The following is a 13,918-nucleotide window of genomic DNA, read 5'->3' on the forward strand; positions in this document are numbered from 1 at the left end:
TGGGCCAGGGACTAGCATACATGGTAGTGGTCTAGAAATCTGTGATAATCACTGAAACTCTTCTGCATTGTGTATTTGATGTTGGAGTGAAGAAGTGTACGTCTCCCACCCCACCCCCACTAGCTGTGTACAGACCTTTTTAAAAATGTCTCTTTTTCTGATTCAGTACTGTGACCTCTCCAATACAGTTTAATCTTTGGGGATCTGTAATAAAGGTTTCAAAGGTCTTCTGTCCATTTTTGGATTGGGTTGTTTGTTTTTTGATATTGAACTGTTTGTGCTGCTTGTAAATTTTGGAGATTAATCCTTTGTCAGTTGCTTCATTTGCAAATATTTTCTCCCATTCTGAGGGTTGTCTTTTCGTCTCGTTTATGGTTTCCTTTGCTGGGCAAAAGCTTTTAAGTTTCATTAGGTCCCATTTGTTTACTTTTGTTTTTATTTCCATTTCTCTAGGAGGTGGGTCAAAAAGGATCTTGCTGTGATTTATGTCATAGAGTGTTCTGCCTATGTTTCCTCTAAGAGTTTTACAGTACCTGGCCTTACATTTAGGTCTTTAATCCATTTTGAGTTTATTTTCGGTATGGTGTCAGGGAGTGTTCTAATCTCATTCTTTTACATGTAGCTGTCCAGGTGGATGGACCTAGAGTCTTTCATACAAAGTGAAGTAAGTCAGAAAGAGAAAAACAAACACCGTATGCTCACACATATATATGAAATCTAAAAAAAAGAAAATGGTTCTGAAGAACCTAGGGGCAAGACAGGAATAAAGATGCAGACGTAGAGAATGGACTTGAGGACACGGGGAGGGGGAAGGTAAGCTGGGATGAAGTGAGAAAGTCGCATTGACATATATACACTACCAAATGTAAAATAGATAGCTAGTGGGAATCAGCCACATAGCACAGGGAGATCAGCTCGGTGCTTTGTGTCCACCTAGAGGGGTGGGATAGGGAGGGTGCGAGGGAGATGCAAGAGGGAGGGGATGTGGGGATATATGTGTATGTATAGCTGATTCACTTTGTTATACAGCAGAAACTAACACAACAATGTAAAGAAATTATACTCCAATAAAGATGTTTAAAAAAAAAGCAGATTGTGGTCCAGTAGTTCTGCAGTAGGATTCCAGAGTCTGGACTTCTAACCACTCACGGGGGATGCAATGCTGCTGACCAAGGTCCACGGAGCAGCAAGGCTCTGGGACAGTGGCTCTGAGCTGTGGATGATTTTGCCCCCCAGTGGACATTTGGCAATGTTTGGAGACATTTTGGGTTGTCAGAATCGGTGGGGAGACTGGCATCTAGTGGAGACAGTAGGGATGCTGCTAAACATACTACAGTGCACAGGACACACACACCCCAGCCCCCATCCTGCCCAACCAGGAACTATCCAGCCCCAAAGATCAACAGAGTCAAGATTAAGAAACCCTACTGTAGGACACACACATTTAAAAAAAAAAAAAAGATGGTGAGAAACCTGGCTCGTATAAGAGGGTTAGAATGGCAAAGTCACCACTTCGCTTTATTAGAAGAAATGGTAAAATGAACATCCTTCTCTCAGAGCTGCAGCCACAGGAGGATGTGTGATTTACAGAAGATAAAAAGAAACCTACATGCTTGCCCCTCAGGTTCTGAAGTCTCAGACACCTAAAGGAAAAGTGACAAGGGCTGCTAACCACCAGTATTCTGACAAACGTCCTGTTTCCGGATTCCAGACGATCTACATTTTTTACTTTCCACCCAGATACTGCAAAATCATGCACACTCACAGAGGAAACCCTCTGGGAAATCAGAGTTTGAATGGTCCTGCTGACTCAATTAATTCAACCCAAAATCTAAGGAAGGATAGGTACATGAAGGTGAACTACCTTGCTGTTCCTGAATTGTCTTGAGAAATAAATTGGACCTTCACGGTGTACATCCAGACTCCACCACTAAATTTCACAAAACAGTTGACTAGTCACCTTGACACATTTAGTCTTACGGCAGTTTTAGGGGGTCTGGGTTCCTCAACTGTTTTACGAAGAAATGATACTTTCTGGTCAGCCTGTCCAAATGTGGAAATGGGCTTTGTCTTACAGGTCTGGGGTCGGGTGAAGTGAGGTGGGGAGAAAGAGAGTGGATGTCCAGCCAAAGACGTTCCAAGGAGTTCGTGCCCAGGCTGGCAAGGAGCCCAGAGCAAGGGATGGGTATCGACAGCTTTAGGACATAACACTCTGCTCTTGCCCTCACCCTGCTAGAATAATCTGAGGAAAAGATTTCATGGCAGCAGAGAAGACTCTGGAAAATATCTCCTAGTCAAGAGTAACGCAACCTGTCACCAAGGGATCGACCAGAGTGGAGACCACATTCACCTGCTCAGTGGTCCACACAGGTGAAGAGCTCTGAAGGAGAGTTCTCAACTACTGTGTGATGGATACGTGCTTGGCGCCACCCATTGGCTGGTGGAGATCATGCTGGATGAAGTCATGGTGATCATGGTGGAGGAAAGGGAACCTTGGCTGCGGTGTGTCTGTAGAAGCTTAGGGGTAAGATAGGTGGATAGTTAATGAAGGGAGAATGGTCAGGAGAAGAAGAAGGCTGGTCACAAATATCCCCAGATGTGCTGTGCTCAGCCTTCAGGACCTGGTTCGAATGTCTCTACCTCCAAGAAGCCCCTGCTTACTTTCCCAAGAAGAAAGATTGTTTCCTTATTTGTGTTCTCAACAGGTCTTGGTACATGGCTGGATCATAGAGCTTATTGCAAGTACTGAAATTGTGTGTGTGTGTGTGTGTGTGTGTGTGTGTGTGTGTGTGTGTGTGTACAGACTGTGAGCTCTGGGTGGGAAAGGCCTGTGCCTTTACTCACCTTTGAACCTACCCTGGCACCCATCTCAATGGCCAATGTCCTACAAATATTTCAACATGATGGATGTCTCAGAGATAGGGGAAGGGGAGGGAACAAAGGTACAGAATCAGTCAGATCCAAGGGTCTAGTGACCCCATGGAGAAGTCATTTGTTTTCCAAGCCCAGCAACCATTCCTTCTTCCCTCTGATAATCCCACTCCTTCCTTAATTTTCTCGAGGAGCACCCAGCTCTCAGTTGATGTGGCCCAGGAGGGGAAATCCTTTCTCTCTATTTCTGAGAAATGGGTACATGATCCAAGCCTGGCCAATCAGGGCATTCTGTCCCCCCAGGGCTCAGTGGTTCTTCAAATGTGGACCCGTAATCCAAGTCGATCAGTGAGACTTAAATCTGGGTTTTTTTGGAAGCCCTCTTTCCGCTGGGGTTGCTGTCTATGAGGGTGCCACTATGAGATGTCTCCTCTAAGGAGAACATGCTCAAAGATGAAGATGAAGCCAGCATGGAGCAGGTCAGAGACAAGACTGTGGAGAAACCAAATCCTTAAGGCATTGGTGAGTCCCTGAAAACGACTTGCTCTCTCCAGAGACTTCTACTTACATGAGCCAATAACTTTCCTTTGAGCTATGCTTACAATTAATAGATCCCTGAGTAATATACTCCAGTTCAATGGGGTGCTTCTAAAGGACCCCAAAACAATGCAAGGCCTGGTTATTCTTCTCTTGCCATTGGCTACAGGCTGCCATCAAAACCCTGAGCTAGGGGCTTCCCTGGTGGCGCAGTGGTTGGGAGTTCGCCTGCCGATGCAGGGGACACGGGTTCGTGCCCCGGTCTGGGAAGATCCCACAGGCCCCAGAGCGGCTGGGCCCGTGAGCCATGGCCGCTAAGCCTGCGCATCCGGAGCCTGTGCTCCGCAACGGGAGAGGCCACAACAGTGAGAGGCCCGCGTACTGCAAAAAACAACGACAACAACAAAAAAACCCTGAGCTACATGCAAATCAGCCAGGGATGTATATAATACAGCCACAGCACATACCCCCACCAAGGCCTCACACTGTCACCTAAGGGTTTAGGAGCAATTGCCACTCCCTGACACACCAAGCCACCGAATGCAACAGGCTTGACAGTTTTCTCCACTTGGTTACGTACTCAACCTATATCCTAAGCAGTGGGTTCAGATAAGAGAAGATCAAAACTACCAGTTCCAACCTACTGGGATTTTCTTTTGCTGATACACTTCATGCTTTTGGCCAAAACAGACACACAAAGGCACAGCTTCTAATATTATTAAAACAACAGGCAGCCATTATCAGGAGAGGCGGCTCTAATTACACCAACACATCCGGAATATGGCAGCTAATAAACTGTTTGGGGGTGTATGGTATTTTTCAAGCATCCAATATAAATTTTAAAACATGTTAAATAAAAGAAGTCATTCCTAAGCCATAAGTATGCAAGTGAGAGTTAAGTTTCTCTTGGCCTTTTGTGGGCCAATACTAATTAATCCTATATATGAGAAAAAGCTTTTTAAAGTTAAAATGTCACATATGCGCAAATTATCGTGACTATCAAATTACAGCTGTTATTGTTAGCTCTATAGTGCTGCCCAGAAGGGCTAAGATCCTCAAGTTTACATTTGGAGATTAAGCTCTGTCTTTCTGTCTTTCTTTTGCTTGTCAGTAAGTTTTGCCTAGAAGCAAATATCATTACATTATAACATCAACTCACCCACTGTGTGTTGGGCCATAAGCTATTGAAATAAACTTCACACAGCAGATAGGCACTACAAAAACTGGGAATAAAAGCCTGTAGTACAGCTAGATCAGACACATGAAAAAGCTTTTGTTTTATTCTGATTCAGAGGAACCTGCACCAAATCAGAATCCCTCTATTCACCTCTGTTGTAGATTAAGCATCTTACAGGCATATTTTAAAGATGCCCACATTGGAATGAGAGATCATGTGTAAGTGTGTGTGTGTGTGTGTGTGTGTGTGTGTGTGTGTGTGCAGGGCTTAAGTGATGGAAAGAAAGAAGAGAGAGATTTATTGCCCCAACCTCCTCCACAGGTAGAATTTTGTTCCTTTGCTAATAACCTGGGTAAACTGTTCAAAATTGGGCTTATCTGTTGAAATGAGTCTTCTCCTTAATCCTTGGGGAAAATCTTCCTATAAGGCATTCATGTGGGTGATGAAATGAACCCCTCCCAATAACATACCCTGTTTTGTTGTTAAAGAAAAATCTTGCAAACATAAATGTCGATATATGGTTTAAGCAAGCTCATTTAGTTTTGTTTAGAGAATTTTTATTAGTGTTTGTTTTTGAGGTGCTTTTGCTAATCAGTCAAAATCAATTGACAGGTAAGAAAATACATATGATCAAAAGGGATAGAAACATCTGTTAGGAAAATGCATGGCATTTTCCAAACAAATGCCACAAATCCAAAGGTGTGGCAGCTTGGCCAAGGTTGATGAAGGGAGAAAGAGAAATGGTTGGGAAGAAAGCGGGAAAGGGGAATCAAGTCCGGAAAATTTCCTAAGAAAAGTGTTTTTTTGTTTCTTGGCCTTTTTGGCAAAAGGGGAACAGCTCCTTCCTCTATATTCTCACTTTCCTTGCCTCGACTGTAACCTTCCTTTCTACTTTGCACAGTTACTTGCATGAAATTTACCATAATGGAGTGGCATGCTTATTTGTTTTTCTGGTTTTTGGTTTTGGGTTTTTTAAAATTTTTTATTGATTTTATTTTTGGCTGTGTTGGGTCTTTGTTCCTGCACGCGGGCTTTTCTCTGGTTGCGGCGAGCGGGGTCTACTCTTCGTTGCGGTGCACAGGCTTCTCATTGCGGTGGCTTCTCTTGTCGTGGAGCACGGGCTCTAGGCATGCAGGCTTCAGTAGCTGTGGCACGCGGGCTCAGTAGTTGTGGCTCGCGGGCTCTAGAGCGCAGGCTCGGTAGTTGTGGCGCACAGGCTCAGTTGCTCCGTGGCATGTGGGATCTTCCTGGATCAGGGATTGAACCTGCGTCCCCTGCATTGGCAGGCAGATTCTTAACCACTGCACCACCAGGGAAGCCCTGGCAAGCTTATTTGGACAAAAAGTTCCTGGAGAGCTGGGACCATGGCCATGGGAAGTACTCAGTGGATAAGCAATCGTGTTCCTCTAGGGAGGAGCCATCTGGTCTCTCTCTCCACCCAAATCTGATACTGGTACATTTCCGCCACAGGGTTTCCCATCATTGGAATTATTAATTTGTTCATTCATGCAGACAGCTTGGGCCTACTGAGTGCCAGGCACTGAACTTGGCCCAGACAGTGCCTGTGAAGTCACAATTGTTCCAGATAGAGGCAGCCTTCTTGCCTCCTCCAGATGCCCGGGGACAATAGATCAGTTGAATCAATTGGCCAGGGATCAAAGAAAAACATAGAGGTTCTGGTGCACAACCCAACTCAGCTGGTGAGTGGCTTCTCTCCTGTCTCTGTTCTACATGACGTCATTAATTCCACACTATTTATGGAACACCAACTATGTCCCGAGCCTCCTTCTAGGCAGTGGGGATACAAGAGTCAACAAAACAAAAGCAAACTCCAAAACCCTGCCTTCACAGAGCTTACCTTCTAGAGGGGGAGAGAGAGAGAAATACGAAAAGTATAGAGCAACGACACGTTAGCCAGGAATAAGTGCTAACAACTTCTCTGAGCCTCAGTTTCCTCATCTGCCAAATGGGGATACTAATGTGATCACAGGGATGTTTGAAGGACTAAATGAGTTAACTCACATACAGCATTTTGATCTGTGCTCAATAGATGTCAGCCATTATTATTGTGATCATTATACTGGCTAGCATTCAGGTGGCGATAGCTTAGCAACATCATGTGGCTTCCGTGGAGCCCTGGCAAGGGTGCTTGGCGCCCACGTACCCAGGCATGACAGCTCTGGGTGAAGATAAATCACTCTTTGTTTGGGCTCGACCAGTGGAAACAGAATACCAACACGGTCTTCTCCCACGCTGGGAAACCTCCACACGGCATGTGCAATGCCCTTTCAAATTAGAGGGGGAAAGGATTAGAACACAATGAAGGATTTTAGTCAAGAGGGCAAGAGCTACATTTCATCCAACAGAGCCTCTGAACCCAGGTGAGGCATCAGGGCAAAACAGAATTCACTCTGTGGTCAGATAGGACTGCTTTACGTCTTAGTTTACCACTTACTTGGTAAAGTGACTTAGGCAAGTCATTTTTCCCCTCCAGCCTATACAATGCAGGGGATGCGGGTTCTAAGATTCCTTGGCCAGGGAACTAAGATTCCCACGTGCCGCAGGGCAACTAAGCCCACGCGCCACAACTACTGAACTCATGTGCCTCAACTAGAGCACACGTGATGCAAACTACAGAGCCCACTCACTCTGGAACCCGTGCGCCACAGCTACGGAGGAACCCATGTGCCCTGGAGCCTGAATGCCAAAACTAGAGAAGAGAAAACATGCACACCACAACTAGAGAGAAGCCCACGCACTGCAACCAAAGATCCCGCATGCCTCAATGAAGATCCCGCACGGCACGACTAAGACCCAATGCAGCCAAAAATTAAATAAACAAACAAACAAATAAATAAATAATAGGCTAAGAGAATGCATAGGTTCATAGTGAAAACAAATGCATGTGTCTGGAATACAGAAAGTGCTCAATTAATGTAGGTTGCCTCTCCACCTCTCCTAAGAAGGAGAAATGGTCAGTTTCTACAGTGGAATTGTAAATGTTGTACAAGTTACTTTCTGAACCTAGACTTGAATCAGAAGGTAAATGTTTACAGACACACATCTGAGGCTATGTAGTCTTCTGTAGAGAAATAAGAATGAAACTAAGGAGTAAAGACATAAAAGCAGGTGCAAGCATCTTAAGGATGGAATTTGCAATGGCAGATTCCCAGGAAACAGCCCAAAAAGGTCCCCAAGCCTTTGCCTCTGATTGGCCAAACATTCTTGAGAGAAAGAAGAGATGCGATCTATTTTTGAAAATATACTACCTACCTCTGAGAAGGAGAAGAGAAGACACATGTTCTACTTGCCTTCTGCCAGACTGACAAGAAACTGACCAGAACTGCTGCCAGCTCATCTCAAGAAAACATTTTTTTTGAAGAAACTATAAGAGACAAGCTTGATCAAGCTAAGCTAGTTCCAAAACTCTGCCAAAGCAGCAAAGGCATTTTCATTTATATTAACTGCCCTAGAATTAACCCAGAAAAGAAAATCCCCAATGCACACATAAAGATGACTGCATTTACTTTCTAATGCAATAAGAGCAACACGAAGGCAAACTCCAGTTTTTCTGTTTTCTTTCTGGATCCTCAAGGAAACAGTAGTTTTTTGTGAGTTTTGTAAAATATACCCACTCATCGATACGCCAGCTCTGAGAGGCTAATGGGAAATAAAGGCCATTAACACAAGGACAAAGGTCTAGGGGAAGGAAAACCACAATAAAATCTGTTTGGGGAACAGCTGATAGAAGCCTGTAAAAGGAAGGTAGGAAAATTCATGCCAAGGGAGATGTCCTGACGATTCACAGAGCGTCCACAGTGGGACACGTACAACCTCACCAGTGAGCCCCGAACATGGACCTTCTGGGAGTCAGGAAGCCTGAGTTACACATATGCCTTTGATCTCAGTTATGGAACCCCAGGTACATTACTTTAGTCGGCTGTTCCTCAGTTTCCTCACCTGTGAAATGGGTATAATATTTAACCTTGAGGGGCTTACATAGGATATTGTTCATGGAAATGCTTTGTGAGCCAGAGTGCTGTGTGAGTGAGGGTTAGGTCACGCACAGACAGGGAGATGTGCTTACATTTTCCTTAGTGTAACACGGAGTATGTGTGAAGGGTTTGATAGATACAGCAACGGTTCATCTCAGAGCCCCGAATTATCCTTTTTATTTAACACCAGGCTTTGGCAACACTTCCTGCACTGGGAGAGAAGAGATATGAACACCCTACCCCAAGATGTTCAGAACTGAGATATGCTCTGATTAGCGTGCCTGGATACCCAGCTAGCCTAGCAACAAGACTCAGAACTGTCACATTCTTAAAGGGACATGGAATGCTCAGGTTTGAGGGCCTGCAGCCCTACGTTTCAGGCCTCAACGGTCCCCACATCTCTGGTCACGTGGAGGTACCTTCTGGGGAGGCCCTGTGTCCCAGAGTGGTGGAAAGATCATGGTGCCCTGGAATCAGAGAGCAGGGTCTGACCTCTCACCACCTCACAAGGCAGCTGCTGGAGCTTGGGGGATGTGTTTCAACTTGATGAGCTTACTTCTCCTCTGTAACATCCCACCATGAATCTCACCTACCTCCCAGGGTTACATAAAATCACAGATGTAATGCACTTGGCCTCATTAAATAATGTAGGACAATAGGAACTGCTAAAGGGTGTTACCAGCGACACCTAGGCCTGCAGAGTGAATGCAGGTCTTCGTTCCAGCGAGCTTTACAAAGCCCTTCCCAATAGACAGCGCCCTCACCAGGGCATTCCTGGCCTCTTTGGCCCTCCCTTTAAGACAGAAGAAGATTAAGGAGAGAGAAAAGTCTCGCAACTCAAAAATGCATTTTTCTCTATCAGCACACACATAATATTGGCCAGCAGCAGTAAAATATAATTATCATAATGCATTTTCTCAAAGGTCGGTTTTTATATCTTCAACTGGGTTAAAAAGTGAATTTTGTCCAAATCAAGAAATAACTTGAGAGGTGTAAAAAAGGGAAAGAGATTATAGTAAAATCGATATTAGCAAGCGTGAAATTGCAAGACGAGAGGCAATAGAAACCTCTCCTAAGCCAGGGAAAGAGATCTCATCGTAAAATTATAATAAATTCCTTTAGTTTTATCTCTTGGTAAATTGCTTGAATATTAGTATCGCTGAGGCTACATTTCCTCTCAACCAAAGAATGCAGTTCGGCCTTGGCTCCAGTACAAATCAGATTAGGGCAGCATCATCCTGACAATGTTATCTTATTAACTTGTAAGGAGCTCATTATTTTAAACACGGCTCCACTTTCTCGCCTTCTCAGGCTTTCCTCCAAGATGTCATTTTTATTTAGATGCTGCATCCGGGTCCTTCCAACCAGACTATTTATGGGTATTGATTGTTGAATTTCACATCATTTTCATGTGTTACACAATATTACTCTTCCTTTGATTTTTTTTTCCCCAACCATTTAAAAATGTGAAAATCTTTCTTAGCTTGCAGGCTAAAAGAAATAGGCAGTGAGCTGGATTGGACGCACCGGCCAGAGTCTGACTTGCTTTAATTCTTCTGGAATGGTCGCTGCTCTGACCTTGCAGAAGCGACAAGAGCTAAGTGCTCAGGCATCCTTCCCCTGTAACCCTGGGTCCTGGGACAGCTCAGCATCCTCCCACATCTCTGACATTTTGACAGGTGATTCTCTCTTGTCTGACTCAGCATGGTAACACTTCCAAGCTGTTGGTCCCGCACCCTTGTCTAGATGACTTTGAGGTTCCTCAGTGTCTCAGGTTGTCCAGAAAATCCCAGATTACGTGGAACAACTATAGTAGTCACAACATAGCACCCAGCCTTCCTCTGCTGTAAAGTGCTACCGTTTCACTGCAGTGTAGTGAAAAGGACGTAGATGGCTGGCTGGCAGGGTAGAGAGTTGTCACGAGAAAGAAATGGAAAAATTACAAAAGGTACGTATGAAATAACCTTTCAAAGTGGAGCTCCCTGGAGCTATTTAATGCAAGGGCAGACAACTCACATTCCTGAGGCCCCAGGGGAGGCCTACTATCACTGCCTTTGCCGGGTTGCAGGTCCCACATTTGAACCAGAATTCGCTGGACCAATCCCAGGTCGGTGAAAGGCCCTGAAAACTCCAAAACCAACATCGTCAAGTTCTAGAGGCTTCCAGCAAATGTGGTGCCTGGTCAAATCAGCATCTTGCCTCTCTGGAGGGGACTCCTCCCAGAGCGAGAGACCCATACCGGTGTTGGTCCCTTGGCACAAGCTCACTGAGGGGCTGCCTCTATTTCATCCAAGACAACAGAGGGGTCAGCATGGTTTCTGTTTGATGATGGTGTCAGAAAAGTATGGCAAGGACAGAGACTTGGTACTAAGGGTTCACATTTCCTAGCTTATTTTCCCCCCAAACCTTCATCTTTGGGACCTTTCTCTGCAACAGCACAAATTCCATGATTTTGGAGTTTCGTGTCCTACGGAACATCCTCTGACAAATGATGGTGTAAACCTGGCAGCAAAGTTCCTGGTACTGCCAAGGATAAACAGAGTGACACGACAGAACACCTCTGTGGGTTGCCTGTCCTGCCCGATGGAACTTCGCACATCGACTACGGCACGTAAGGCCCAGCTCCAGATCCAACTTGGTTTCTGCATATTTGAAAACAATCCTGCATACTTGAAAACTTAGCTCACCAGATTCTGTTTAGTTGGTTTCCTTTTGAAAGTGGCATTTAGAGAAACCAGAACGAACTTGGAGAGGGGCAGCCAGGAGAATGAGGAATCTCGAAACCACAGCATTAGAGAAAGACTTGAAGGAACTGGGGATGTATATTCTGGAAAAGTGAAGACACAGAGAGAGGTGAGCAGATGAATGCTGTCACCATCTTCAAATATCTGAAGAGTTGTCACAGGGAAGAGAAATTAGGAAGCTGACCTCAGATTAACTGAGAGGTGCCACAGGGCAGGGACGCTCAAGTCTATCAGACTCAAAGTCCTCTTTTTAAAACATACAGGCAGGGGGGGCTTCCCTGGTGGCGCAGTGGTTGAGAGTCCGCCTGCCGATGCAGGGGACACGGGTTCGTGCCCCGGTCCGGGAGGACCCCACATGCCGCGGAGCGGCTGGGCCCGTGCGCCATGGCCGCTGAGCCTGCGCGTCTGGAGCCTGTGCTCCGCAACGGGAGAGACCACAGCAGTGAGAGGCCCGCATACCGCAAAAAAAAAAAAAAAAAAAAAAACATACAGGCAGGGGCTTCCCTGGTGGCGCAGTAGTTGAGAGTCCGCCTGCCGATGCAAGGGACACGGGTTCGTGCCCCGGTCTGGGAAGATCCCACATGCCGCAGAGCGGCTGGGCCCGTGAGCCATGGCCGCTGAGCCTGCGCATCCGGAGCATGTGCTCCGCAACGGGAGAGGCAAAAAACAAAAAACAAACAAACAAAAAAAAAAACATACAGGCAGACCTTGGAGATACCGCAGGTACAGTTCCAAACCACTGCAGTAAAGTGAGTCGCATGACGTTTTTTGTTTCCCAATGTATGTAAATCATGTTTCCACTGTAGTCTATTAAGTGTGCGCTAGCGTTACGTCTCAAAAAAATTCCTTATGTATGTTAACGTACATACCTTAATTAAAAAATATTTTGTTGCTAAAAAATGCTAACCATCATCTGAGTCTTCAGTGAGTTATAATCATTTTGCTGGTGGAGGATATTGTGAGAATTACCAAAATATGACACAAAGACAATGCTAGAATTCCCCTTTTACTACTTTAATTATAAAGGAGGAATAAAGTGAAATAAATAAATGGCAAAAATAATGTATATTTCAAAAAGTAAGTTCTCAGGGGCTTCCCTGGTGGTGCAGTGGTTGAGAGTCCGCCTGCCGATGCAGGAGACGCGGGTTCGTGCCCCGGTCTGGGAAGATCCCACATTCCGCGGAGCGGCTGGGCCCGTGAGCCATGGCTGCTGAGCCTGCGCATCCCGAGCCTGTGCTCCGCAAGGGGAGAGGCCACAGCAGTGAGAGGCCCGCGTACCGCAAAAAAAAAAAAAAAAAAAAAAGTAAGTTCTCAGGCAGGACTAGTCTGTGAGCACTCACTCAGCCTGACTTCATTTGGTGTCAAGAGATAAGCAGTTGAATATTGGTGATATTTGTTTTCATATTTGGCATTTAGGAAGCAGCATTAAATCAGTTTACTTGTTCATATATGAAGAATCACCATGACAGCTGCAAGTTACACGCTGGTTCAGGCGGCTGTTCTGGTGGGTCAAATGCCATGAGGCATGTGTACCTTTGATGAATATTTTCAAAATGGGGAGCAACTCCTGGTAAAATTCCAAATAAAACAAGGCACAGTCTATCCTCAACTTACATGTAGTTACACTCCTCAAAACTCCAATGTGAATTCAACCACACAAAATAATTCCACAGTCGGATCACTGTAAACAGGTTCTTCACACATATGAACATCTGGCATCAGGTGGTTTACAAGACACGTAGGAGATGGAAAAATTCTTCCGTATAAATTGCAGGACGAGTAGCATTTCTTCCTCCCACCAAACGCCAGCAGCCTCCCTCAATCACTGTGAGATGCAAGCATACTCCCAAAATGCCCCCTAGAGGGTAGAACACCCCCAGCGAGGATACTGCTGCAGGAGCCAGCTGTGATGTCAACGTAATGACAAGAACATCGACCAGCTTACCTATTGCTTACTCTGTGCCAGGAAACAGGGAAGCACTCTACAAATATTAACTCCTTTAATCCTTACAACAATCATGTTATTTCACAAATGAAATTCGGAGGCTCTGAGAGGTTAAAAAACTTGCTCAGGGTCACTCAGGTCATAGGAGAACAGGGATTCAAATCCAGGCAATCTGGCTCCACAGTCCAGGCTCATAATCCCACACTATTCTCACTCCCTATATAGAGTCTATAATTTAAGAGCATCCAACCGAGAGGCTGCCCAGTTCTGGAGTCTGGAAGTCCAAAATCCATGTGTTGGTAGGGATGGTTCCTTCTGAGGGCTGTGAGGGAAGGATTTGTTCCAGGTTTCTCTCCTTGGCTTGTAGATGGCCGTCTTCTTTCTCTGTCTCTCCACACTGCCTTGTCTCTATATGTTTCTCTCTATATAAATTTCCCATTTTTGTAAGTTCACCAGTCATTAGGGCTCACCCTAACGACCTCATCTTAAGTTAATTATATCTGCAACCACCATATTTCCAAATAATTCTGAGGTACTGGGGGTTAGAATTTCAAAATATGTACTCAAGCGTGGGGGACATAATTCAACTCATAACAATGTCTTAATTAAATCAAGGAATGTTCATAATGTACTTAGCATGTGTGTGTAC

At 45.2% G+C, this 13,918-nt stretch overlaps 1 protein-coding gene across 2 annotated transcripts in view; it reads right to left on the reverse strand.

Moving 5' to 3' along the window:
- Nucleotides 1–13,918, reverse strand: part of KAZN (kazrin, periplakin interacting protein) — a 1,133,108-nt gene that overhangs the window by 1,007,453 nt on the left and 111,737 nt on the right. The window lies entirely within an intron of this gene.

This window comes from Orcinus orca, chromosome 1 (assembly GCF_937001465.1).
Source record: "Orcinus orca chromosome 1, mOrcOrc1.1, whole genome shotgun sequence".
NCBI lineage: Eukaryota > Metazoa > Chordata > Mammalia > Artiodactyla > Delphinidae > Orcinus > Orcinus orca.